Source organism: Somniosus microcephalus, chromosome 21 (genome assembly GCF_052327205.1).
Source record: "Somniosus microcephalus isolate GS21.2 chromosome 21, FLI_Smic_1.0, whole genome shotgun sequence".
Taxonomy (NCBI): domain Eukaryota; kingdom Metazoa; phylum Chordata; class Chondrichthyes; order Squaliformes; family Somniosidae; genus Somniosus; species Somniosus microcephalus.
The window spans coordinates 3875576-3903388 of NC_141007.1; the positions used below are offsets into that span (position 1 = coordinate 3875576).

The 27813-nt window shown below is 46.0% G+C and overlaps 1 protein-coding gene across 2 annotated transcripts in view; it reads left to right on the forward strand.

Moving 5' to 3' along the window:
* The window catches only part of xylt2 (xylosyltransferase II), a 551366-nt gene that overhangs the window by 56227 nt on the left and 467326 nt on the right, over positions 1-27813 (forward strand). Inside the window, exon 1 of one of the 2 annotated variants that reach the window (XM_085963202.1) lies at positions 27036-27225. The exons of the other annotated variant lie outside the window; for it this stretch is intronic. The gene's annotated coding sequence lies outside the window, so the exon portion shown is untranslated. Of the gene's footprint in view, positions 1-27035; positions 27226-27813 lie in introns of those variants that run through there. 2 annotated transcript variants of the gene reach the window in all.

Here is a 27813-nt window from a genome sequence, read left to right on the forward strand (position 1 = left end):
GAGGAAAAGCGCGGGAAGCGCCATTTTAGATTTTCAAGATGCCGAAGACTGGCAATATTACTGCTTTCGATAGTGATATAGAAGATTGGACCACATGTGGAAAGAGTGGAGGTATATTGTGTGGTGATTATTCCTTGTTTAGTAAAAGTATTGTGATTGGTTGTTTGTTAACTGCCTTGGGATATATGTTGTAATCTCATTGGTAGTTGATGTCACATGATGTGTGGTGGCCACCTTAAATTCAGTTCTTTTCCAGCTTTGGTTGGGACTGGATGTGGAAAGATGTGCTGCAGATTTTAAAGTTAATAAAGCCTAGCTTTGGAAGGCAAATCTATTCTTTATTTCAATTTATTAACTTTAAGTTAGAATGGAGCGATATCTTCAACCAGAACGATTCAAGGCTGACCCCAATTCTGCTGGAGTGGATGATAAATGGAAACATTGGTATTGTACATTTAAAAACTTTTTGGGCGTGTTGGATCAAGAGTCTCTAAATAAGCTGAATATGCTGATCAACTACATTGCTCCGGATGTATATAAATATATTTTGGACTGTAAAACTTATGAAGTGGCTATTTCTACATTGGAAAAGATTTTTGTTAAACCAAAGAATGAGGTATTTGCACGTCACCTTCTATCTGCCCGTAGGCAGCAGGTGGGAGAATCTTTGGATACTTATTTACAAGCACTTCGGTGCCTTAGTGTTAACTGTAATTATAAGGCCGTGACGGCTGAAGAATATAAGGAAGAATCGGTACGGGATGCTTTTATTAATGGATTACTGTCTAGATCAATTCGTCAGCGGTTGTTAGAAAATAAGACTTTGGATCTTAAAAGTGCTTTTGAGCAAGCTTCTACATTGGATGTGGCTCAGAGAAGTTCAGATTCTTATGCTCTTTTTAATCGGCCTGCGACTATGGTTTCGGCAGTTTCGGATGAAAAGGAATTATGTGGACTTAATGGGAGTGGTTTACTAGATTCTGAAACAGTTTCTACTTTGGCGGCTGTTGCCTCTAGGATTCAGAAGTGTTATTTTTGTGGGAATATCCGACACCCTCGTCTGAAGTGTCCTGCTCGGGAGGCTGTGTGTAGTAAATGCGGCAAGAGAGGTCATTATGCACGCGTGTGCAAATCATCAGGTTCAATTACCTCCTCCTCTCCTGGTGTGGGAGGGTCCTCCTCTACCACCTCCTCCTCTGTGACTATTCAGCCTTTAGATAGGGCGTTTATTGCATCAATTCCTGCTGCATTTGCTCATGGCCTAAACAAAGCTATAGTTACGGCTCAAGTTAATGGGTTGGAAGTGAAGGCCCTTATAGATACGGGCAGTACTGAGAGTTTTATAAGTCTTCAGTTTGCGAAGGAGAAGCATTTGAAAATTTCGCCTGTTACGTATCAGGTGTGTATGGCTCAGACGACCCTTACTTCACAAATAGCTGGTTGTTGCTTTGTGAAAATGATTCTTCTAGGTAATACGTATACTGATATACGCCTATCTGTTTTGCCTAATCTCTGCGGATATTTTGATTGGACATGATGTGCTTCAGTTACACGAGTCTCTTAGTCTTTCATTTGGAGGGACTAAGCCACCTTTATCTATTTGTGGATTAACCTCTTTATCCATTTTTCCATTATCACTTTTTTCCAATTTGATGCCGGATTGTAAGCCAATTGCTACCAAGTCAAGAAGATATAGTAGTCAGGATAGAGAATTTATTAATTCTGAAGTTCAACGTCTCTTATTGGAAGGAATCATTGAACCTAGTTGTTCGCCTTGGCGAGCACAGGTAGTTGTCACGACTAACGAGAGACACAAGAAACGAATGGTGATAGACTATTCCCATACTATTAATAGGTATACTCAATTAGATGCGTACCCTTTGCCTAAGATTGATGAGCTTATCAATAAAGTATCTCAGTATAAGGTTTTTAGCACTATTGACTTAGAGTGCTTATCAGATTCCTATTGTTAAGAAGGATCAACCATATACGGCCTTTGATGCTGGTGGAAAGCTGTATCAGTTTTGCCGAATACCATTTGGTGTTACTAATGGTGTTGCTTGTTTTCAACGGGCAATGGATGCTTTTATAAGTGATAACTCCCTCTCTGACACCTTTTCATACTTAGATGACATCACAGTGTGTGGCAAATCAAGGGTGGAGCATGATTCTAATTTAAAAAGATTCCTTCAAGCTGCGGAAAAAGTTGGTTTAACTTTTAATAAAGAGAAATGTATCTTTTCGACTACTGAGGTAAATCTATTGGGGTATATTATCTCGGGAAACAAGATTAAACCAGATCCAGAACGTCTGCGACCATTGATTGATTTACCTTGTCCTACTAATTCTAAGGCTTTGCAACGAGTTGTTGGACTGTTTTCTTATTATTCTAATTGGATTGCAAATTTTTCACGGAAGATGCGGCCTCTTATTCGGGTTACGACATATCCTCTATCATGGGAGGCCAGGACATGTTTTGAGAATTTTAAAAAGGATATTTTAGGAGCAGTTGTGCATTCTATTGATGAGTAGGTTCCTTTTGTGATCGAGGCGGATGCTTCTGATTTTGCAATTGGGGCTACTCTGAACCAAAATGGAAGACCTGTGGCCTTTTTCTCACGTACATTGAAGAATAGTGAAAAAAGACATTCTTCAATAGAGAAAGAGGCATACGCAATAGTAGAAGCATTGCGTAAATGGAGACATTATTTATCGGGGCGACATTTCACGTTGGTAACTGATCAAAAATCTGTGTCCTTTATGTTTGATGTTAAACATTTTGGAAAGATCAAAAATGATAAAATAATGAGATGGAGGATTGAGTTGGCATGTTACCATTTTGACATAGTTTATCGTCCGGGGAAGGATAATGTTGCTGCTGATGCACTGTCGAGGGCTTATTGTTCTGTGATTCACGGAGATACGCTTATTAATCTTCATAATGCCTTATGTCATCCTGGGGTTACGAGGATGATACACTTCGTACGCAGTAAGAATTTGCCCTTTACAGTTGAAGACGTCAAGCGGATGACTTCATCGTGTTCTATCTGCGCTCGGTGTAAACCGAATTTCTTTAAGCCTCAACGAGCTCATCTTATAAAGGCTACTTCTCCTTTTGAACGTTTGAGCGTCGATTTTAAGGGGCCTCTTCCTTCAACTACTCAAAACCGATATATTTTTACTGTTGTGGATGAGTTTTCAAGGTTCCCTTTTGCTTTTCCTTGTGCAGATGTATCAGCTGCTACAGTTATCAAATGTCTGACTCAACTTTTTGTCATCTTTGGGATGCCTGCGTATATCCATTCGGATCAGGGAAGTTCTTTTATGTCTTCCCAGTTGAAGGAATACCTTCAGAGTCGGGGAATTTCTACTAGTAGAACTACCCCGTATAATCCCCAGGGTAATGGACAGTGCGAACGATACAATGGGGTGATCTGGAAGGCAGTTATGTTGGCTTTGACATCCCGGAACCTTAAGAATACACAGTGGGAAATGGTACTGCCTGATGCCCTGCATTCCATTAGATCATTGCTTTCAACGGCTACTAATGTGACCCCCCATGAAAGGCTCTTTAACTATCCACGGAGATCTACTATGGGATATTCGGTACCTTCATGGCTTACTATGCAGGGACCTGTGCTGCTTCGACGCCATGTTAGATTGTCAAAATATGATCCTTTAGTGGAGGAGGTGGAGCTGTTGGAGGCAAATTCCCAATATGCTCATATTCGATTCCAAGATGGGAAAGAAAGTACCGTTTCAATTAAAGACTTGGCTCCTTGTGGTGGCCAGCCCTCTTCTGAGGATATTAACAATAGTCATGATTTAGATAATGTGGATGCTGTTACAGATACTACGAATGTCTCCAATCCGATTGCAGATAATTATACTTCTATTAGTCAGCCCTTGATGGATGTTTATGACCGTCCCAGTTTACATTCTGATGGGATTTCTAATCCGGAAACCGTTGAAAATCGGGATATGGATAGCCTTCCTGCTGAAGATACTTCTGTGCCTTCTGGTGTGGGAGGGCAAGGAATTTCACCAAGGTTAAGAAGGTCGACACGAACAAGATATCCGGTCGACCGATTGAAAATAGACTTTTAAATTGATAGTAATGTTTTAAAATTGTTGAAATATATTATTGTTTTAGTTGAGAGATACTTAATACTTATGTGCAATGTTATTATTTGTTGTTGTTCACTTAGTATTGTCATGTTTTACTCTTGTGCATAGTTTTAGTTGTAAATAATTACATTGTAAAGGTTATTTAGGTTGGAGTATATTTTAAAAGGAGGGGTGAATGTGGTGATTATTCCTTGTTTAGTAAAAGTATTGTGATTGGTTGTTTGTTAACTGCCTTGGGATATATGTTGTAATCTCATTGGTGGTTGATGTCACATGATGTGTGGTGGCCACCTTAAATTCAGTTCTTTTCCAGCTTTGGTTGGGACTGGATGTGGAAAGATGTGCTGCAGATTTTAAAGTTAATAAAGCCTAGCTTTGGAAGGCAAATCTATTCTTTATTTCATATTGCAAGGCGAATGAAGTAGCGGATGATCAAAAGGCATCGGTACTTCTAAATCTGATGGGCACAAGGGCATACGGGCTGTTACGAAACTTGATCACTCCAGCCAAACCGATGGACAAGAATTTTCAGGAGATTGTTGATACCTTACAGGAGCACTTAAACCCAACACCGCTGCTGATAGCGGAACGATTCAAATTCTTCAGGAGGAATCAGCACAAGAATGAAAGTAACGCTGATTACCTCACCGAATTACGAAAGCTGTCAAAGCACTGCCAATTCAGGGCAGGACTGGCAGATTCTCTACGAGACAAATTCGTCTGCGGTCTCCAAAGCGAAGGAACACAGAAAAGACTACTTTCTGAGAAAGATTTGACACTGGACAAGGCTTTCAGTGTGGCTGTATCATACGAAGCAGCAGCAAGAGGAGCTGCAGAGATACAGCAAAAGCCACAAGACTTCGGCACCCATGAAATGACACGCGGTTTCGAGAGATGTTATCACTGCGGCAGATCCACCCATGACCAGAAGGATTGCTGGTTCAAGGACAAAGCATGCAGGCAATGCGGAAAGATGGACACATTGCACGTGTATGCAGATCTGGAAAGAAATCCGCTGACAGTAAAAAGGTCAATAAGGAAAAGTACAGAAAGGTACAGATGATGATGGACAGTAGCTCCGAAGACCAGAAGAGCGATAGCGACTCCAGAAACAAGAGACTAAGCTGTCTCAAATTACATAATGTAATTGTCAAAGAAGATTACCAGACCATTTGGGTTACCCTCATGATAGCGGGGTCCCCAGTCAAAATGGAGCTAGATACAGGATCAGCTCTGACCGTCATGAGTCGACGGGATTACGAGCGGCTATTTCCGCATATACCTTTGAAAGACACATCCATTATCTTGAAGACATATACGGGGCAGAAAGTATACCCCAGAGGGAAAATAAGGGTGCCTGTTGTATACAACGGCAAGGAAATACAGAAGTTGTATTTATACGTTCTGCAACATGGTGGTCCACCGTTGTTGGGACGTGAATGGATCAGAAAGATACGTTTAGACTGGCACTCCATTCAGGCACTGACGGTGACCAGTAAGAAAAAAAACGATGATGACATCATACCTGGACGATTAAAAGAAATCTTGGCTAACGCCAAAGAAGTGTTTCAACAGGAACTAGGAACCCTGAAAGGTGCCACCGCCTCAATAAAAGTGGAAGATGCGGCAATTCCCAAGTTTTTTAAGGCAAGGCCGGTGCCATACGCAATTCGTCCAGCCGTCGAGGCAGAGCTGGAGAATTTGGAAAAAGCAGGCGTGTTATCCAAGGTAGATTGGAGCGAGTGGGCAACACCCATCGTCCCGGTCATGAAGAAAACGTTGAATAATGATAAATCTGAAGAACAGAGAAAAATTCGCATCTGTGGGGACTTCAAGGTGACTGTAAACCCGGTTCTTCACACGGTACAGTATCCTCTTCCGAGGATAGAAGATATTTTCGCCTCACTATCCGGAGGGAAACGTTTCACCAAAATTGACTTAGCACAGGCATATCTACAGATGGAGGTTGAGGAGGCCTCTAAAAAGTATCTCACGATAAACACACACAAAGGCCTGTACCAGTACAATCGACTGGTTTTCGGAGTGGCATCAGCTCCGGCTATCTGGCAAAGAGCTATGGAGCAAGTCCTGCAAGGGATTCCGGGGACTCAATGCTACCTAGACGACATCCTTGTAACAGGAGAAAACGACAACGAGCACCTTGCCAACTTGGAGCAGGTGCTCACAAGGCTGAGAGAACGGGGCCTACGAGCAAATCGCCCCAAGTGCGAATTTTTCCAGAAACAAATATCATATTGTGGCCATGTCATTAACGAAGAAGGGTTGCATAAGTCACCTGAAAAAATTGAAGCGGTCGTAAAGGCCCCAGCGCCTGAAAATGTCTCACAATTAAGGTCGTTCCTGGGATTAGTAAATTACTATCATAAATTTTTACCGACTTGTCGACGGTTCTGCACCCTCTTAACGCACTGCTACAAACGGGAGTAGTTTGGAAATGGAGCAAAGACTGTAAACGTGCCTTCCATAAATGCAAAGACTTGATCACGTCCAGGGAAGTGTTGGCTCATTACAACCCATCACTGCCAATCGGACTGGCGTGCGATGCATCCCCTTACGGCGTGGGAGCGGTATTATCGCGTAGATTCCCTGATGGCTCGGAGCGGCCGATAGCTTTTGCGTCATGCTCATTGAACTCAGCTGAGCGTAACCATGCCCAGATCGACAGGGAGGCACTCAGCCTGGTGTGGGGGGTGAAGAAATTCAACCATTACCTACACGGACAATAATTTACCTTGTTGACTGACCATCAACCCCTCGTCTCCATATTCAGCCCTAAAAAGGGCGTTCCCATTATGACAGCGCAAAGGCTACAGAGGTTGTCCCTTTCCCTAGGGGCACACCAATATGACATAGAATACAAAGGAACAAAACAACATGGGAATGCTGACGGGTTATCGCGCCTACCGTTGCCAACGGTGGAAGAGGCGCCTACAGTGGACCCAGTGGAAATGTTCCACTCGACCATAGTGGAATGTCTACCGGTGACCAATTCTACCATTGAAAAGGAAACGCGAAATGATCCGACTCTCTCACGAGTCTACGATTTAACGGTGAAGGGATGGCCAGCACATGGCGAACCACTGTTGCCAGCATTCTCGCAAAGAAGAGAACAGCTGTCAGTGTGCCGAGGAACCTTGATGTGTGGATCCAGAGTGGTGATTCCACCCAAACTCAAGGATAGAGTGCTAAAGGAGCTTCACGAGGGGCATCTGGGTGGAGTGAAAATGAAGAACTTTCCCAGAGCGTTTGTGTGGTGGCCAGGTATCGATGGAGACATCGAAGAAATGACCAAGAGCTGTCTAGGATGCCAGAAGGTCCAAAATGCCCCACCACAAGCCCCTCTACATCCATGGGAGTGGCCCTCATCTCCATGGCAAAGGGTACATATCGACTTTGCTGGTCCATTAATCGCGGTGGATGCACACTCCAAGTGGCCGGAGGTAATAAAGATGTCCTCCACCACCACGGAAAAAACCATCACAGTATTAAGGACCATATTCACCAGGAATGGGCTGCCTGAACAGATCTGTTCTGATAATGGACCGCAATTTGTATCCGAAGAATTCAGGAAGTTCTTAAAAAAACAATGGTGTTAAGCACGACACGTCCGTCCCATACCATCCCGCCACCAATGGATTGGCTGAAAGGTTTGTCCAGACCTTCAAGAAGGCCATAAAGGCCATGGGTAATGAAGACATAAATCTACAACATAAGGTAGATAACTTCTTGTTTGCGTACAGGAATGCAACACGTGGTTACAAACCAAACCCCCGCCATGATGTTTTTTAATAGAAGCCGAAGATGCCGGCTGGATTTGGTCAAGCCAAACGTCAGAAGGGACGTAGAGAATCGGCAATTTCAAAGCATGAATGAAAGGCCAACTAGAACCTTCCAGATAGGTCAACCAGTTTTGGCCCGGGACTACCGTACCGAGAAATGGCAGCCTGGAACTATTTGCACACGACTAGGACTGCTGATGTATACCGTGGACATTGGAGAAAGCATAATAAGGCGCCATGCTGACCAGATCATAGAGCCATCCGAAAAAGGACAACCTACACCACAACTCTATACGCCTAGTGATGAAGCAGAGATACCCATAGTATCTACCTCCGATCCGGTGATACTGGAACCAGATGAACCCGACACTGGCATTGAAGCCGAATCGACCTTGCCAAAAGAACCTACTACACCACCGAGGCGTTATCCGGACCGAGTCAGGAAGCCTCCAGAGAGACTGAATTTGTAATTTACTAACTTCAGCAAATGTGTATATTATTCTTGTAAAAATGTTATTTAATGATTACTTAAAATGTTATGTACTATTTATCTAAAAGGGGAGGAATTGTAGTGTATGTACCTTTAAGAGGAACTATGTTTTTGAAGCCCCTGTATACTGTAGTACCAGTAGTAACCACTCGGGTATATAAGCCTGTATAACGTCTTGTGTAGTTAGTTCACCTCCAGACTTTGTTCAGTAAACACTTGTTAAATCAACTCCTGCATTCCGTGTCTTCATTAACACACGGATCTAACAAAGAAGGTGACTAAACCGTGGTTAACAAGAGAAATTAGGGATAGAATAAGACCCAAGGAGAGGACATATAAATTGGCCAGTAAAAGCAGCAAACCTGAGGATTAGGAGCAGTTTAGGATTCAGCAAAGGAGGACAAAGGGATTAATTAAGAGGGGGAAAATAGAGTATGAGAGTAAGCTTGCAGGGAACATAAAAACTGACTGTAAAAGCTTCTATAGATATGTGAAGAGAAAAAGATTGGTGAAGTCAAGCGTAGGTCCCTTGCAGTCAGAATCAGGGGAATTTATAATGGGGAACAAAGAAATGGCAGATCAAATAAATACATACTTTGGTTCTGTCTTCACAAAGGAGGACACAAATAACCTCCCAGAGATGTTGGGGAACATAGGGTCTGATGAAAGGGAGGAACTGAATGAAATCAGTATTTGTAGGGAAATGGTGTTAGGGAAATTGACGGGATTGAAGGCCGATAAATCCCCAGGGCCAGATAATCTACATCCTAGGGTACTTAAGGAAGTGGCCCTAGAAATAGTAGATGCATTGCTGGTCATCTTCCAAAATTCTATAGACTCTGGAACAGTTCTCATGGATTGGAGGGTAGCTAATGTTACCCCACTGTTCATAAAAAGGTGGCAGAGAGAAAACGGGGAATTATAGACTGGTAAGCCTGACGTCGGTAGTGAGGAAAATGCTGGAGTCCATTATAAAAGATGTAATAGCGCACTTGGAAAACAGTGACGGGATTGGACAAAGTCAACATGGATTTACAAAAGGTAAATCGTGCTTGACTAATCTACTGGAATTTTTTGAGGATGTAACTGGTAGAATAGATAAGGGAGAACCAGTGGATGTGGTGTACTTGGACTTTCAGAAGGCTTTCGATAAGGTCCCGCATAAGAGATTAGCGTGTAAAGTTAAAGCACATGGGATTGGGGGCAAGGTACTGACTTGGATAGAGAACTGGTTGGCAGACAGGAAGCAAAGAGTTGGAATAAACGGCTCTTTTTCCGAGTGACAGGCAGTGACTAGTGGGGTGCCGCAGGGATCGGTCCTTGGACCCCAGCTATTCACAATATATATTAATGATCTAGACGAGGGAACTAGATGTAATATCTCCAAGTTTGCAGACGACACAAAGCTGGGTGGGTGTGTGTGCTGTGAGGAGGATGCAGAGAAACTCCAGTATGATTTGGACAGGTTGGGTGATTGGGCAGATGCATGGCAGATGCAGTATAATGTGGATAAATGCGAGGTTATCCACTTTGGTGGCAAAAACAGGAAGGCAGATTATTAGATTGGGAGAAGGTGAAGTGCAACGAGACCTGGGTGTCCTTGTGCACCAGTCGCTGAAGGTAAGCATGCAGGTGCAGCAGGAGGTTAAGAAGGCAAATGTTTTGTTGTCCTTCATAGCGAGAGGATTCGAGTACAGGAGCAAGGATGCCTTGCTGCAGTTGTGCAGGGCCTTGCTGAGACCACACCTTGAGTATTGTGCGCAGTTTTGATCGCCTTATCTGAGGAAGGATGTTCTTGCCATGGATGGATTGCAGCGAAGACTCACCAGACTGATACCTGGGATGGCAGGAATGACGTATGAGGAGAGATTGGGTCGATTCGCTGGAGTTTAGAAGAATGAGAAGGGATCTCATTGAAACTTTTTATAAATTTTACAGAGAGCTAAATAAACATTGGGACATACACATGGGATTAAGGTAGAAGCTGAAATATCATAAACCAACTTAAAAATGTTTTAAATTGTATTAAAGACCTGTGGAACTTTTATCACAGTGGATGAATTTGATGTTCCACAAATATAAAATTAGTTTTCCAGGGCCAGAGAGGTTGTTCAGCAGTAATTATGGCTTAGTACGCTGTTAAAATCCCAGTTACCACCTCATTCAAATGGATTAACTTTTTCGGGTGTTTTTAACAGTGATATTACAGGGTAATAGGGAAAGTTCTTATCAGTTGAGTGATTTCTAAAGATTGCCACCTGCAGGGAGTTCAGCAGTGCGCCCTGTGGAGCAGCAGGGAATCACTGACAGCAACTTCTGGATTTCGGTGTGTAAATGCGCCTGTGCGGATGCCAGAAGTTGCTGCATGTCTCACAAAGTACTGACGGCAAACACTGACAGTTCTGCCGTCATTACAACCACAAAAATCCGGGCCATTAAATCAGTTCAGTACAGGTTGGAAGGAGTCCTGCTGAAAGTTACAGGCCGCATCTTGAGTACTGTGTCACTGCTGACCACTGATGTGCAGCCCTGGACGCAGTGTAGCAATTAGCCCCAAGACTGACCCTCAAGCTGATATATATTTTCATTTGGATTCTGGGAGCCTCGTGTTTGGGAATGAGCTTCCTAAAGCTCACTCCCAAGAGTATGCTCTTAAGTCAATTTTCCGTAATTTAGGGCCAAATATGAATGTGATCGTTATTGAAACTTTAAGATTTGAAAATGCATGTACTGTACTTTGCTCAATTGTATCGGAGTTTTTCTGTGTATTGACTCGAGGGACCTCAGTATTACTGACTTTAATCATGAGTCTATCTCTTCCCTTCATGCATCATTGTGCATTTCTATCTCATCAGAGCCTCCTCATTGCCACGTGTGGCACTCCCCGTGTGTGTGTAACAGCAACAGACTTGAGTGACTAATGTAGCCCCTTGCACTGCTGTGTTCTTAAGGACCCCCTGTTAATATTTACAGTCCTGAGAAATAATTGCTGCTGTCTAACACTGACTCTGTGTAATGTCCACAACTGCAAAAGCAGCCAGCAGCTGTTGGGAACTGGGAGCGACAGGGAAAGCAGTTCTTTCGGGGACGGGATGGGGGTGTGATTCATGTTATTGAGGTGTTTGTTGCTTCACTTGGCTGGTACTGTCCTCCTCTACAGAAAGTGCCACCTCCGGTTAGGAGGAGGGGTGGGGGGAGGGCTTGGTGTTGGGTGCGGGAGGCAGTGGTCTTGTGTTGTCTCCCTAATGATAAATGGGCACTGGCCACCCCCTGGTGCCTCGTCCAAGTAGCCGTTCTGGATGGTACGCGTTGGCAGGCTATTTGACATTGGAGAGCATCGCAGATGTGCCTTACTTGCTGTCACGTTTCCAGATGGAGGTAGTGATCAGACGTAGAATCCCTGGCTGGACTCCTTGCTTCCATAGCCCAGGTGCACTGAGCTTGGTTGTTGTGCCCCAGCTGCTGCCTTGGCTGACATCAAACCGTGGACCTTTTGGTGTAGCGGGCTCAGTACCACACTGGGTGGTGCCTTTCCCCACAAGGCCATTGGGAGCGCTGTGCCTCTCCTGATTGTCTTCCTACACTGCCCAGTGTTGCTGTCCAAATTCACTCCCTTGTGTGTTTTTGTGGAATCTAGATTGGGAGATCTCAAGGGTGCCGAGCACTTTCTGTTACAATTGGACAAAGTGCAGGGGATTAATTGGATCGCTTTTTCAAAGCTGGCACAGGCACAATGGGCCGAATGGCCACCTCCTGTGCTGCTGATTCTACTCATTACTGCTCTGTAGTTTGCAATAAAGTGCCTGGCAGTCATTACTGGGGGCACCGTAAGCCCTGCTCACCTGGTGTGTTGTAAACCAGTAAAAACAAGTGGGCCAGCAGCATCTGAAAGAAACAGCTAATGTTTCAGGTGTGACAGTAGATGAGGAAGGATGCCTTCCCTCTCCTATGCGAATCCACAAGGAGACATAACATTTGACCCAAATCGGTTAAAAGCGAATTCAGGGAATAAAACCTTCGCACAATGTGGTACAAACTCACAAAAGACCATAACCATACATTCAAAAATCAATTGAAGTTTTTAAAAGGGCGATGAATATTAATGGGGGGAAGTAAGGGTATTAAAGAATATGGAGCGAGGGCAGGGCCTTGGGTTGAAGAAAGAATTTGCATTTATATCCTGCTTTTCAGGATGTCGCAAAGTGCTTCACAGCCAATGAATTACTTTTGAAGTGCAATCACTGTTACGTAGTTAAGTTTACCCGACTCATGTAATGTCCATTCGCAGATTAAATTCAGTCTACCCTATCATGGACTCTACCCAACTCATTTCATGTCCTTCCAGAAACCAAGTTCCAGGTGACAGTGTGAGGAATGGGTGGGATTAGCAAGCTAGGGCCTTCCGTTGCTCGGTGCAGCATGATTGTACAGACATGCTGCTGAATCACAATTACAATTTACTTTTTGTCCTGCCAATTTTTTCTTCTGCAGGTGCTGACTCTTTATTAGTTGCATGTTTACAGTTTAATGGGTGCTGGCCAATGTTGCCTCTAATTTTTATTTTTGATACGCGGTCCCTTTAAATTTACTGCAGCGGCGGTAACTTTTCCAGCGGAAGAGCTGGTGAGCGGCCTGTGCGGGACCTCCGCCCGCGCAGCTTAGGGGGATCGTTGGTGCTGCCTGTTCTCCACCGTGCTTAACTTTTACTAATTTGTCACCATAGACAGAGTGTCAGCAGGCGATTCAGTAACAGCCTTACAGCCAAGCTTTGACGCTGTCCTCACCCAACATTGACACATGTATTCCAGCAGGGGGCGCTGGGCAGCGATTAAGAACATAAGCATTAGGAGCAGGAGTCGGCCATACGGCCCCTCGAGCCTGCTCCGCCACACGGCCCCTCGAGCCTGCTCCGCCACACGGCCCCTCGAGCCTGCTCCGCCACACGGCCCCTCGAGCCTGCTCCGCCACACGGCCCCTCGAGCCTGCTCCGCCACACGGCCCCTCGAGCCTGCTCCGCCACACGGCCCCTCGAGCCTGCTCCGCCACACGGCCCCTCGAGCCTGCTCCGCCATTCAATAAGATCATTGCTGATCATCCACTTCATCTCCACTTTCCTGCCCAATCTCCATATCCCTTGATTCCCCTAGAGTCCAAAAATCTATTAAACGGCACCCAAATAGCCGGAATTCTCTATTAACCAGCAAATTTCATACTCCAAAAACAACACCTCAATAACTGGAAATGTTGCCGAGTGCGAGTCTCCCGCGGTGGCCGAGTTAGTCAGTGTGGGTAGTTCTCCAAACTGCCACTACTCGGCTTCTTGGCGTTGTCGGAAGTCCGAACACCTCAATAACGGGAGTCTGACTCTTCCCACGCTGCCGGTAGTCTCTTCCGATCCGCCAATTAATGTATACTGCACATTTCTTGATTTTTTAAATTTTTGTTTGTTAAAAATAGCCTCGTAGATAACCCTCTCCGTCATCCGAAATTTTTAATCAACCGGCACCATCCCGGTCTCGTTGGTGCCGGATACCAAAGAGTTTCCTGTATATCCTTCCTTAGATAAGGAGACCAAAACTGTGCCCAGTACTCCAGGTGTGGTCTCACCAAGGCCCTGTACAATTGTAGCAAGACTTCCTTACTCTTATACTTCAACCCCCTTGCATTAAAGGCCAACATACTATTTGCCTTCCTGATTGCTTGCTGTGCCTGCCATGCTAACTCTCTGTGTTTCCTGTACAAGGACACCTAAATCTCTCTGAACACCAACATTTAATAGTTTCTCACCATTTAAAAAATGTTCTGTTTTCTATTCTTCCTACCAAAGTGAATAACCTCACATTTCCCCACGTTATACTCCATCTGCCACCTTATTGCCCACTCACTTAACCTGCCTATATCCCTTTGCAACCTCTTTGTGTTCCCCTCACAGCTTACTTTCCCACCTAGCTTTGTATCGTCAGCAAACTTGGATACATTGCACTCAGTCCCTTCATCTAAGTTATTAATATGATTGTAAATAGCTGAGGCCCCAACACTGATCCTTGTGGCACCCCACTAGTTACAGCCTGCCAACCGGGAAATAACCCATTTATCCCTACTCTCTGTTCTCTGTCCATTAACCAATCCTCTATCCATGCTAATATATTACCCCCAACCCCATGAGCCCTTATCTTGCGTAGCAACCTTTTATGTGGCATCTTATTTGAATGCCTTTTGGAAATCCAAATATACTCCATCCACTGGTTCCCCTTTCATCTACCCTGCTAGTTACATCCTCAAAAAAACTCTTAATAAATTTGTTAAACATGATTTCCCTTTCATAATACAGGAAACTTTGGTTTATCCGGAAGTTAACTGTCCGGAATGCTTGATCCACCAGCAAAAATCAGGAGTTAGGTTTTTTTGCTTTTCGTTGCTTTTTTTTCACCAGTCAGGCTCTGCAAGGTCTCGCTGAAGCTGTTGCTTAGCTACATAGACGCTTGCAAGGTACGGCCGACTGTTTAGAAGCTGTTGCTAAGCAACAGGGTTTGTTGCTAGATATGGAGCTCAAAAGCTCCGTATGTTTTAACATTAGCGCTGGTTTGTCCGGCAGTTTTGATGGGACGGCAACAGCTCAGTCCCGTCGGTGCCGGATATCTCACAGTTTCCTGAACCATGTTGACTGCCTAATCATCTACGTGCCCTGATACCACTTCCTTAATAATGGATTCCAGCATTTTCCCGACGACTGATGTCAGGCTAACTGGGCTGCAGTTCCCTGTTTTTTCTCTCCCTCCTTTCTTGAATAGCAGGGTTACATTTGCAACCTTCCAATCCGCTGGGACTGTTCTAGAATGCATCCACTATCTCTGCAGCCACTTCTTTTAGAACCCCAGGATGTAGGCCGTCAGGTCCAGGGGATTTGTCAACTTTTAGTCCCATTAGTTTCTCAAGTACTTTTTCTCTACTGATATTAATTACTTTAGGTTCCTCACCCTCATTCGATCCTTGGTTCCTCACTATTTTTGGTCTGCTTTTTGTGTCTTCTACTATGAAGACAGATACAAAATACTTGTTTAATGTCTCTGCCATTTCCTTATTCCCCATAATTTCTCCTGTCTCAGCCTCTAAGGGACCAATGTTTACTTTTGCTACTCTCTTCCTTTTTACATACTTGTAGAAGCTCTTACAGTCTCTTTTTATATTTCTTGCTGGTTTACTCTCATTCTATTTTTTCCCTTTTTATCAGTGTTTTTGTTTATGTTTTGCTGGTTTCTAAAGCTCTCCCAATCCTCAGGCTTACTGCTCTTTTAATCTAATACTATCTTTAACTTCTTTAGTTAGCCACGGATGGATCACTTTTCCCGTGGAGTTTTTATTGCTCAATGGAATGTATATTCATTAAGAATTTTGGAAAAAATCTTTAAATGTCATACTTAATCTAATTTCCCAATCTACCTTAGCCAACTCGCCCCTCATACCTATGTAATTGGCTTTATTTAAGTTCAAGACTCTCTTGTCGGATTTTAGTATTTCACACTCAAACTCGATCTGAAATTCTATCATATGATCACTCTTCCCCAGAGGATCCTTTTACTATGAGGTTGCTAATTAACCCTGTCTCATTACACAATACAAGAGCTAAAATAGCCTGTTCCCTGGTTGGTTCCATGACATATTGTTCTAGGAAACTGTCCCGAATGCAGTCCATGAACTTTTCCTCCAGACTACCTTTGCCAATTTGATTTGCCCAGTCTATATGAAGATTAAAGTCCCCCACGATTATTGTATTACCTTTGTTACAAACTCTTACTATTTCTTGATTAATACTCTGTGCAACGGCATAACTACTGTTTGGGGGCCTATAAACTACTCCCACCAGTGTTTTCTTCCCCATGTTATTTCTTATCTCCACCCATACGGATTCTACTTCCTGATCTTCTGAGCCAAGACCCTTTCTCACTACTGTCCTTATGTCATTCTTTATTATCAGGGCTACCCACCCTCCTTTTCCATTCTGCCTGTCTTTTTGAAACGTCAAGTACCCTGGAATATTTAGACAGACGAAAGCCATTTATCTCTGTACCACTAATTCGTCTATCTTGTTACAAATGCTTCATGCATTGAAATAAAGAGATTTAAATTTTTTATTATTATTCCCTGCTTTCACCTTCTTCGCTGATGCACTATTACTGTTTAAACTCTCTGTCCCTTCCTGTCGCACTCTGCTTATTTTTACCCTAATCACCACACTGCTCCATTGCCTCACCTGACCCCTTCCCCCCCCCCCCCCCTTTTTAGTTTAGAGCCCGAGTTATTCGTTTCGCCCAGTTTAAGTGGTGCCCGTCCCAATGGAACAGCTCCCTCTTTCCTCAGTGCTGGTGTCAATGCCCCATGAATCGAAACCCCTTCCTCCCACACCACTCTTTGAGCCATACATTTAACTCTCTGATCTGTTTGTCCCTATGCCAATTTGCACGTGGCTCAGGTAACAATCTAGATATTATTACCTTTGAGGTTCTTCATTTTAATTTGGACCCTAGCTCCTCAAAGTCTCTCAGCAGGACCTCACTCCTAGTTCTACCTATGTCGTTGATTCCTACATGGACCACGACAACTGGTTCCTCCATAGACCAAGACAACTGGTTCCTCCATAGACCAAGACAACTGGTTCCTCCATAGACCAAGACAACTGGTTCCTCCATAGACCAAGACAACTGGTTCCTCCATAGACCAAGACAACTGGTTCCTCCATAGACCACGACAACGAGATCCTCCCCCTCCCATTCTAAATTCTTCTCCAGCCGCATTTTGTAGGAGGAATAAGGAGGCCACCTACTCCTTGGAAAATAAGAGTCCAAATGGTGTAGTGGAGCAAAGAGATCGAGGGCTACTCATTCACAAATCATTAAAAGTAGCAACGCAAGTCACTGGGATTCGTGGAATTGAAAAGCAGGGACGTTCTGATAAACTTATATCGAACCTTGGTTAGACTACACTTGGTGTACCATGAACAGTTCTGGTCTCCATATGACAAAAAGGATATAGTAATACTGGAGAAGGAATAAAAAAGATTTACAACGATGATTCCAGGAAAGACTGAACAGGCTGGGGCTCTTTTCTCAGGATAAGAGAAGGCTGAGGGGCGATCTCGTAGAGGTCCATAAAATTATGAAGAGGTTTGATAAGTTAGCCATAGAGAAGATGTTTCCATTTGTGGTAGAGTCAAAAACGAGGGGCCATAAATATAAGATAGTCATTAATAAATCCAATAAGGAATTCAGGAGAAATTTCTTTACCCAGAGAGTGGTGAGAATGTGGAACTCGCTACCACAGGGAGTGGTTGAGGCGAAGAGCACAGATACATTTAAGGGGAAGCTAGATAAACACGAGGGAGAAAGGAAGAGAAGGTTATGCAGATAGGCTTAAATCAAGTAAGGTGGGAGGAGGCTCTTGTGGAGCACAAACACTGGCACAGACCAGTTGGGCCGAATGGCCTGTTTCTGTGCTGTAAATTCTGTGTAAATTACTCCCGTTGCTCCCCACCCTCCCATGGTCCTGTATCAACCCAAACTGCCCCGCTCTTTCCCCATAGCCCTGTATCAATCCCAAACTAATCCCACTGCCCCGCTCTCTCCCCACAGCCCTGTATCAATCCCAAACTAATCCCACTGCCCCGCTCTCTCCCCACAGCCCTGTATCAATCCCAAACTAATCCCACTGCCCCGCTCTCTCCCCACAGCCCTGTATCAATCCCAAACTAATCCCACTGCCCCCGCTCTCTCCCCACAGCCCTGTATCAATCCCAAACTAATCCCACTGCCCCGCTCTCTCCCCACAGCCCTGTATCAATCCCAAACTAATCCCACTGCCCCGCTCTCTCCCCACAGCCCTGTATCAATCCCAAACTAATCCCACTGCCCCGCTCTCTCCCCATAGCCCTGTATCAATCCCAAACTAATCCCACTGCCCCGCTCTCTCCCCACAGCCCTGTATCAATCCCAAACTAATCCCACTGCCCCGCTCTCTCCCCACAGCCCTGTATCAATCCCAAACTAATCCCACTGCCCCGCTCTCTCCCCACAGCCCTGTATCAATCCCAAACTAATCCCACTGCCCCGCTCTCTCCCCACAGCCCTGTATCAATCCCAAACTAATCCCACTGCCCCGCTCTCTCCCCACAGCCCTGTATCAATCCCAAACTAATCCCACTGCCCCGCTCTCTCCCCACAGCCCTGTATCAATCCCAAACTAATCCCACTGCCCCGCTCTCTCCCCACAGCCCTGTATCAATCCCAAACTAATCCCACTGCCCCGCTCTCTCCCCACAGCCCTGTATCAATCCCAAACTAATCCCACTGCCCCGCTCTCTCCCCAAAGCCCTGTATCAATCCCAAACTAATCCCACTGCCCCGCTCTTTCCCCATAGCCCTGTATCAATCCCAAACTAATCATACTGCCCCGCACTCTCCCCAGAGCCCTGTATCAATCCCAAACTAATCCCACTGCCCCGCTCTTTCCCCATAGCCCTGTATTAATCCCAAACTAACCCCACGGCCCCGCTCTCTCCCCATAGCCCAGTATCAATCCAAAACTAATCCCGCTGCCCCACTCTCTCCCCATAGCCCTGTATTAATCCCAAACTAATCCCACTGCCCCACTCTCTCCCCATAGCTCTGTATTAATCCAAAACTAACCCCGCTGCCCCACTCTCTCCCCATAGCCCTATATTAATCCCAAACTAACCCCACTGCTCCGCTCTCTCCCCAAAGCCCTGTATCAATCCCAAACTAATCCCACCGCCCCGCTCTCTCCCCATAGCCCTGTATCAATCCCAAACTAATCCCACTGCCCCGCTCTCTCCCCATAGCCCTGTATCAATCCCAAACTAATCCCACTGCCCCGCTCTCTCCCCATAGCTCTGTATCAATCCCAAACTAATCCCACTGCCCCGCTCTCTCCCCATGGCCCTGTATCAATCCCAAACTAATCCCACTGCCCCGCTCTCTCCCCATAGCGCTGTATCAATCCCAAACTAATCCCACTGCCCCGCTCTCTCCCCATAGCTCTGTATCAATCCCAAACTACTCCCACTGCCCCGCTCTCTCCCCATAGCCCTGTATCAATCCCAAACTAATACCACTGCCCCGCTCTCTCCCCATAGCTCTGTATCAATCCCAAACTAATCCCGCCGCCCCGCTCTCTCCCCATAGCCCTGTATCAATCCAAAACTAATCCTGCTGCCCCACTCTCTCTCCTTTTATCCCTGTATCAATCCCGAACTAATCCCACTGCCCCGCTCCCCATAGCTCTGTATCAATCCCGAACTAATCCCACTGCCCCGCTCTCTCCCCATAGCCCTGCATCAATCCCAAACTAATCCCACTGCCCCGCTCCCCATAGCTCTGTATCAATCCCGAACTAATCCCACTGCCCCGCTCTCTCCCCATAGCCCTGCATCAATCCCAAACTAATCCCACCGCCCCGCGCTCTCCCCATAGCCCTGTATCACTCCCAAACTAATCCCACTGCCCCGCTCTCTCCCCATAGCCCTGTATCAATCCCAAACTAATCCCACTGCCCCGCGCTCTCCCCATAGCTCTGTATCAATCCCAAACTAATCCCACCGCCCCGCTCCCCATAGCCCTGTATCAATCCCAAACTAATCCCACTGCCCCGCTCTCTCCCCATAGCTCTGAATGAATCCCAAACTAATCCCACTGCCCCGCTCTCTCCCCATCGCCCTGTATCAATCCCAAACTAATCCCACTGCCCCGCTCTGTCCCCATAGCTCTGTATCAATCCCAAACTGCCCCGCTCTTTCCCCAGAGCCCTGTATTAATCCCAAACTAACTCCACGGCCCCGCTCTCTCCCCATAGCCCTGTATTAATCCCAAACTAATCCCACGGCCCCGCTCTCTCCCCATAGCCCTGTATTAATCCCAAACTAACCCCACTGCCCCGCTCTTTCCCCATAGCCCTGTATTAATCCCAAACTAATCCTGCTGCCCCACTCTCTCCTTTTATCCCTGTATCAATCCCAAACTAATCCCACTGCCCCGCTCTCTCCCCATAGCCCTGTTTTAATCCCACTGCCCCGCTCTCTCCCCATAGCCCTGTATCTTTCTCTGCTTCAAATATTTATTCACTTTTAACACTTGCAATGGTCTCTGTCTCAGCCACTTACTGGAGAAAAGCATTCTTTCTAAACTCTGCAAGACAAATTCCTGCTAATCTCTCTCTTCACTCTTAGTGACCATTTTAAATTGATGGCTCCTTGTCACTGCTTCCCAATCAGAGGAAGTAGCCTTTACCAATTCACTTTATCAAAAGTCTTCTTCATTTGAAAACCTCTATTAAATCTCCTCTTATCCTTCTCTGCTCCAGTGGAAACAGTCCCAGTATCTCCAGTCTCCTCATTACTATAGTTTCCCATCCCTGGCATCCCCCTGGTGAATCTACACTGTACGCTCTCTCTGGCTTTCATGTCCTCTCTATAATGGGGCGCCCAAAACTGCACAGTGCTCTAACTGTGGACTAACCAATGACATCGAATGTACAGCACAGGAACAGGCCATTTGGCTCAACTGGTCCATGTTGGTGTTTATGTTCCACACGAGCCTCCTCCCATCCCATCTCACCCTATCAGCATATCCTTCTCTTCCTTTCTCCCTCGTGTGGTTATCAAGCTTCCCCTTAAATGCATCTATTCTAGTCGCCTCAACCACTTCCTGTGGTAGTGAGTTCCACATTCTCGCCATTCTCTGGGTAAAGAAATTTTTCCTGAATTCCCGATTGGATTTATTGGTGACTATGTTGTATTTATTATACAAATTCTTCACTACTTTCTTTATACTCTCTGCCCCAAATGGTAAAACCAAAGATGCTGTTGGCATTTTTATGTCTTTATCTGCTTGCACTCACAGTTTCAGGGCATGATGTATTTGACCCCTGTGTCTTTCTGTTGCTCCCCATTCTTCAGAGTCCATTGGCGTAGATAGTCCCATTCCTAGTTTTCCTCACAGAGTGTATTACCTCTCACTTCTCCACATTAAACTGCATCTGCCACCTATCTTCTCATTATGTTTTGCTGAACTCCCAGAGCCACAGTTATACCTTGTGCCAGTCCTGTTTTAAAATTGTTACTTTCTCGATTTCTATACCCCTGGAATTACTTTGATGTGAAGTTGTGGTTCTTGTTGGACTCTGATCAGAAAAGCTACACAGAGCAGCATGGACCGTAAAGTTAAAATGCTGGGTGACTGCACGAAATGTGTCCATCTAAACTTAGCATTGATTATGGTCTTAATTTATGATTGTTGAGGTGTCACCTAGTTTACTCCCTTTCTGTGGTTAGCCGGATAGAGTTAAAAGGAGTCCAATTATTTTGCGTGTTTTCTCTTCTCATCCCCTGAAAGCGGGCCTCTTGCTGAGCAAGGTTCCACGGCCCCAGCTGTCCTCTGGTAACTGCTTTCACTGGCCATTCTTCATGCATAGTGCTAGTGTGACAGGCTGTTCAATCCACCCCAGCACCAGTCTTGTTTTCAATTTTAAACGCCTCCAACGCCATGACCTACATGATACGTGTGAAAATTACATGCTTTCATCTCTCAGTTTTTGCATTTAAATTCAACTTGAAGTTTGGGGGTGGGGGGAAGGGAGAGCCAGGTGATATTTTGTGTCCTGATGCTGTACATAAATCTGCACTGCTGAGAGTGACTCTGGGGATCGCCGCGGAGTGACTCTGGGGATCGCCGCGGAGTGACTCTGGGGATCGCCGCGGCGTGACTCTGGGGATCGCCGCGGCGTGACTCTGGGGATCGCCGCGGCGTGACTCTGGGGATCGCCGCGGAGTGACTCTGGGGATCGCCGCGGAGTGACTCTGGGGATCGCCGCGGCGTGACTCTGGGGATCGCCGCGCAGTGACCCTGGGGGCATCGCCGCGCAGTGACCCTGGGGGCATCGCCGCGCAGTGACCCTGGGGGCATCGCCGCGCAGTGACTCTGGCGTCACTGTGTCTGGAGACCCTGAGTTTCTGTGTGGCCCTCACTTGGCTGTTTTAGTTCTCAAGGCATGGTTCGAAGCTGGGACCTAGGCCTGCAAGGCAAGAGGCTGCACGAGGGGATTGTGGCAGTTCACCACTTTCAGGCCTTGGGAAGTATTAATTTCCCTATTTCTTGGGGTTAATTTTAACCTAACCCAGCCAGTGGCTTCAAGTCACTGGCGAGGAACAACGGGCGGGGAGCAATGTTCCCTCGAATTGTTTTTGACTCGCTCAGCCCTTGTAAGGGGTTGTGCGGGCCATTCAAAATTCTGCGGTTTTTCTATTTAAAAGCCGGCTCACCGGTTACATGGTACCTCGATCGCTGCGTGGCCCCGCAGCTTAAAGGGAACATTGGCGGGGAGCAAAACGGGCAAGCACAAAACGGGTACCGGATCCGATGTCTTCAGTTCCTTCCCGGCGGATTAGGTTAAAATGAGTCCCTCTTTCTATGAGATGTTGTATTTTGTCTTTTTGTTCGCAGTTGCCTGGTCTCAGTTGATGCACCAGCTGTCCCCAATACTGGGTGATGGGCATGTAACAGTAGCTTGCCCCTCAGAAGCCCTTCACGCTTCCCTGCTCTTGGCGCCACTATCTTCCTGAAATGCCTCTCTGTAGCAGTGAGGCAGAGTTTGGCATCTTGTGTGATTTCTCCCAGAGTGCTAATATTTGTTAAGTGAATGTTCTCTCTCCTTCCTCCCTGGTGCTTCCCTGAAACTGAGAAGCACCCAAGCTTGTTCAACACTTCACCCAAATGGTCATTCTCCCTGTGTGCATGTAGGTGGTGGATGTCAGACAGCTATACGTCACAGAGGGCATTACACCTGATCCTGATCCTGTCCCTGTCTTTATTCCAGATACATGTGCACTTTCTAACAGGTACAGGAATTGTAGCTGATTTTCCCCCACCTCCCCTCTCTAGCCCAGGGTCATTGAAGCCTGTTGTAGCAGCCCCCGTACCCCCCACTCACCCAGACTCTGGCTGAGATCAGCTAACACTGCACAGGCCAGGACTCAAACCTCGGATCCTCCAGCCTATATGGCTCATACAACAACTATAAATGGATGTAATCCAGCATGCTGAATTCTAGAGGAGAGAGTGACTGCCCTTGACATCAAGGCAACATTTAACCAAGTGTGGCACCAAGGAGCCCTAGTGAAATTGAAGTCAATGAGAATCAGGGGGAAAACTCTCCACTGGCTGGAGTCATACCTAGCATGAAGGAAGATGGTTGTGGTGGTTGAAGGTCAATCATCACAGCCCCAGGACATCACTGCAGGAGTTCCCCAGGGCAGTGTCCTAGGCCCAACCATCTTCAGCTGCTTTATCAGTGACTTTCCCTCCATCATAAGGTCAGAAGTGGGGATGTTCTCTGATGATTGCACAGTGTTCAGTGCCATTCTCAACTCCTCAGATAATGAAGCAGTCCATGCCCACATGCAGCAAGACCAGGCCAACATTCAGGCTTGGGCTGATAAGTGGCAAGTGACATTCGTGCCACACAAGTGCCAGGCAATGACTATCTCCAACAAGAGAGAGTCTAGCCACCTCCCCTTGACATTCAACGGCATTACCATTGCTGAATCCCCCACCATCAGCATCCTGGGGGGGGGGGGCAGTGGGCGGGTCACCATTGACCAGAAATGTAACTAGACCAGCCACATAAATACTGTGGCAACAAGAGCAGGCCAGAAGCTGGGAATTCTGCGGTGTCTCACCTCCTGACTCCCCAAAGCCTTTCCACCATCTACAAGGCACAAGTAAGGAGTGTGATGGAATACTCTCCACTTGCCTGGATGAGTGCAGCTCTAACAACACTCGAAAAGCTCAACACCATCCAGGACAAAGCAGCCCGCTTGATTGGCACCCCATCCACCACCTTAAACATTCACTCCCTCCACCACCGGCGTACCGTAGCTGCAGTGTATTATCTACAAGATGCACTGCAGCAACTCCCAAACCTGGGACCTCTACCACTTGGAAGGACAAGGGCAGCAGGCGCATGGGAACACCACCACCTCCAAGTTCCCCTTCAAGCCACACACCATGCTGACTTGGAAATATATCGCCGTTCCTTTATCGTCACTTGGTCAATATCCTGGAACTCCCTCCCTAACAGCACTGTGGGAGTACCTTCACCACACGGACTGCAGCAGTTCAAGAAGGCCCATCTCCAGGGCAATTGGGGATGGGCCATAAATGCTGGCCTTGCCAGCGACGCCCACATCCCATAAATAAATTTTTAAAAAGCTTTAATTTTGAATAATACACATCTTGTGCTTCACTCTTAATTCAGCATCTCAAATTGCATCAGTCAAATCCTCCCGCCTTTCCACCACCTCCCAGTATTCGATAGCTCAGTGCTCTCTTCAGAGACAGCCCAGGTTTGGAAGGACAAAAATCTATTGCAGTTGAAGTGGACATGGTACATAATTTCACACACACTCTTCGGTACACTTGACTGAGAACCTTGTGACAGCAGTGTACCTCAGTGCTGTGCCTCCCATTTTATTGATCATTCTGTGAGTCAGTTGGCAGCACTTGGGTCAGAGGTTGTGGGTTCAAGTCAATGTTCCCCGTAAGTTGCGCTTTGTTCTGTGCAGCCTGTTTCTTTTAGTGCGCGGTCCCTTTAAGTTTCCGCGCATGCGCAGTATTTACAGTGAAGAAGTCGGTGAGCGGCCTGTATGGAACCTTTCCCTTTACTGTGCACTGCTTCAAGTCCCACTCGAGAGACTTGAGTCCATAAATCTAGGCTGACACTGCATCTATTTGTGCTAAGTACTCCCTTCAGACGTTAAACCGAGGCCCCGTCTGCTCTCTCAGGTGGACATAAAAGATCCCATGGTATTATTTTGAAGGAGCAAGGGAGATCTGCCCGGTGTCCTGGCCAATATTTATCCCTCAATCAATATCACTAAAAAACATTATCTGGTCACAGTCACATTGCTGTTTGGGAGCTTGCTGTGCACAAATTGGCTGCTACGTTTCCTACATCACATCAGTGATTACACTTCAAAAGTATTTCACTGGCTGCAAAGCGCTTTGGGACATCCTGCAAACAGCCACAAAGACTGGACTCGCAAGATTTGTGCTATAACGACGGAAAATGCTGGAAACACTCAGCAGGTCAGGCAGCTGCCGTGGAGAGAGAAACAGCTGTCGTTTCAGGCCTGTGACCCTCTGTCAGGAGTTCTGACCTTAAACATTAATTCTGTTTCTCTCTCCACAGATGCTGCCTGACCTGCTGAGTCTTTCCAGCATTTTCTGTTGTTATTTCAGATGGCCAGCATCCGCAGTATTTTGCTATTGCATTAAGATTGTGCTGTTCATTTTGTTTTAGTACAGCTGGCACTCCCACTTGTTCAAAGGGTGCATGGTTTTGTGAGGGCACTGTATCGTGTGATGTGGTGTTACGTAATGATGAGGGCTGTGTTTGTCTTGATAGCCCTCTCCTAATAGGCATGAAGTGACTGACTTGAGGGAAATAGTCTGCTATTCGGGTGGAGCAGTCTTTAACCTGCGCTGTCCCATTAAGGTCACAAGGTCTGAATTGTAAAAGGCCAGATCCTGAGATGAATGAGAGGCTAATTGTTACTGCAGGGTGTCTGTCTCTAGACTGACAGCTGCATGTAACTTAACCTGCTGATTCCCCAAGAAGAGAAAGAGTTACCAATGCCAGGAATAAAAAAAAATACGGACAATGACTGGCTCATAGGAGCAGGAGTTGGCCACACGGCCCCTCGAGCCTGCCCTGCCATTCAATAAGATCGTGGCTGATCATCGATCTCAACTCCACTTTCCTGCACTATCCCCATATCCCTTGATTCCCCTAGAGTCCAAAAATCTATCGATCTCATCCTTGAATATACTGAACGACTGAGCCCTCGGGGGTCGAGAATTCCAAAGATTCGCCACCCTCTGAGTGAAGAACTTTCGCCTCCTCATCTCAGTCTTAAATGGCCGACCCCTTATTCTAAGACAATGCCTAATTTAATGTTTGTAAGATTGGTAGATTCTGTATCTGTTTAGTTGTGATTCGTTGCTGTGTTTTGAATGATCCACGAGCCAATCAGGTGCCAGTGTGACACGCACTTTGTGTATGTGCAGCATTTTAAATTATGGTGGTGCTGCTAGAGGCAAGACTTCACTTATATACCGGTTGACCTCCCGTGCCACTGCACATGGTAGGTTGCAGAATACTGTCAGTCTCTTCCTGTCTCTGATGACTTTGTGTTCTTGGTTCTTTCTAGCTCTCTTCTGCTTGTGAAAGGTGCTACTGTATATAAACACAAGCTCTTTCTTTTTACAAGGGGTAAATAGCAAGAGCTACAGCCCCAGACTGTGGCGGGGCCCATCCGTCAAACAGGAACATCGTGCAAAAATACCTCAAACCCAAACACCGGGGAAGGCTGGATATTTTGGCATAATTCCTTGTCATTGAGCTTATGTTAAGCAGGCTTGACTGTCATTTTTAATACAGGATCTGTCATCAGGATGTGTAGATCTGACTTTGCTAATCCATGAAATTATGGTGCAGCAGCGCTCAAAATCTTCTCTATGGCTCGTTGCTTTGACCACGGGGTGAAATTGTTGCAGTAATCCAATCCCTTTTTAATTTGTTAGCTGCAAAACATGGTACCAGAGGGGACGGAGATGTTTTCCACAGACCTTTGGCGTCGTGAATGTGGTTTAGAGCAGTTGGAGATCAGCAGTTGGGGTGATATCTTTAACGACGCTTATTGCAAAGGAACAGACGTAGCTGCTGAGACTCTCTACGACCCAGGTAACTCTCCAGGCAAGAATCAGGCAGCTCTCCTGATGGTTTAGCGGCCAAGGACTACCATTAGCAGCTGTGCTTTCAGCTGCCTAGGCCTGTGCTATGGAATTCTCCCCCTAAATCCCTCCGCCTCTCCACCTCCCTCTCCTCCTTGAAATGTCAGCTTCTGTTGTGTGCTGGGCCACACAGACCTAATTCCTGGTCCGTGCCCAGAACTGAGAGGTTATCAGGAAAGACTGAAGAGGCTGGGGCTCTTCTCTAGAAAAGAGAAACCTGAAAGGTGACCTGATAAAGGTCTTTAAGATTGTGAAAGGGTTTGAGAGGGTCGATGTAAAGAAGGTGTTTCCACTTGTGGGGGAGACCGAAACTAAGGTCATATAAATATAAGATCGTCACTAATAAATGGGCCTTTCCGTGCTGTACATTCTATGTAACTTGGAGTATAAAGGCTGAACTGGAGAGTGTGACTACAAAATTGACGAGCCTGGAGGAGGAGGAAGATCAGGCATTCCATCAACCACGTTAGGCTAGATATGGGTTGGGCTACTAGCAAAAGCAGTTGCGTTAATTATCTCTTTAATTACAAAAAATCTG